Below are 1,590 nucleotides of genomic sequence, written 5' to 3'. Positions count from 1 at the left end.
TAGTCAAGCACCATTATACATGAAGAAGAAAAAAAACCAAGTTGTTAATTCTTTCATTTCACTTGGATCTACAATCTACAGTCATTGAAGCAGCAGTCCAAGGACAGATAACACTAAATAAATTGCTGTCAAGGACCTCTTTAAAGTGCTAAAGAGCAAGGCTGCAACTTCAAAGTGTAAGGGGCATCTGATCCAAGCCAGGGTTGTTGTTGTTGTTGTTATGTGCTGTCGAGTCACTTGTGACTCATAGCGATCCTATGTACAACAGCCCTAAAAAACCCTGCTCTGTCCTGTGCCAATCACACTGTCTCTGACACTTCCATCCCAATTAACCCAGTCACTGAATCAATCCACCTTATAGAGGGCCTTCCCCTCCTGCACTGTCCCTCGACCCTACCAAGCATGATGCCCTTCTCCAAGGACAAGTCTCTCCTTACAACATGTCCAAAGTATGTTAGATGGAGCCTCAGAATCCTTGCCTCCAAGGAGCCACGTGGGTTAACTCTTCCGAGGATGAATCTGTTTTCCTAGCAGTCCATGGTACCCTCAATACTCTTCTCCAGCTCCACAGCTCAAAAGCATCAATTCTCCCTCTATCCTCCTTGGTCATTGTCCAACTCTCTGATGCATAACAAGTGATTGAAAAGACCATGGCCTGTATCAGACGCACCTTGGTCTCCAGAGAGACACCGTTGCTCTTCAGTACTTTGGAGAGGTCCCTAACAGCAGCCTTTCCCACAGCAATGCACCTTTTAATTTCCTGGCTACTGGTGCCAAGAGTGTTGACTGTGGAGCCAAGCAAACTAAAGCTGTGAACAATTTCAATCTCTTCATCATCCATCTTGATGCTACCAATTGGTCCAGTGGTGAGAATCTTTGTCTTCTTTTTTTTAAATAATTTTAATGAACATTTACAGAGATTATGGATTTCCATTATTCATTGCTGTACTTCTCTCCCCGCCCAGCCCTTCCCCCACTCCCAGTTCACTCCTCTCTTTTAAAAGTAAAAGAAACACTTCCTGCCTGGTACACAATCCCCCCCCCACACTCCTGCCACCGCCCGCCCCAAGTGCATTCCACTATGCAACCTCAATTGTGGACTCTTGTGATAACCATAATACCCTATCATACATCGTTTTTAAATTATTCACTCCCTCATCTGTTTCAGTGCAGTATACAAAACTTATTCATTTTTTTCTCAGCCTTACCCCAACCCTGATATCACTCCCATTTTACAGCAGTGGCACCATGCAATATTTGTCCTTTTGCGACTGAGATATTTCACTCAGCATAATGTCCTCCAGGCACATGCATTTTGAATAATATTGCATGAGTTCCTACTTTTTCAATGCAGCATAGTATTCCATTGTGTGAATATACCACTGCTTCTCTAGCCACTCGTTAGTTGATGGGCACCTGGTTTGTTTTCAACTCCTTGCTATTGTGAACAGAGCCGCAATAAACGTGGGTGTGCATATATCTGCTTGGATGTCAATTATGGTCTCTTTGGGATATATTCCCAGTAGTGGAATTGCTGGGTCAAATGGTATCTGTATGTGCAACTTTTTGAGAAAGCGCCATACCGCCTTC

This window comes from Elephantulus edwardii, unplaced genomic scaffold (assembly GCF_000299155.1).
Source record: "Elephantulus edwardii isolate Elephantulus edwardi_28Jun2011 unplaced genomic scaffold, EleEdw1.0 scaffold00040, whole genome shotgun sequence".
Taxonomy (NCBI): domain Eukaryota; kingdom Metazoa; phylum Chordata; class Mammalia; order Macroscelidea; family Macroscelididae; genus Elephantulus; species Elephantulus edwardii.
Note: the sequence above shows the minus strand (reverse complement) of the source record.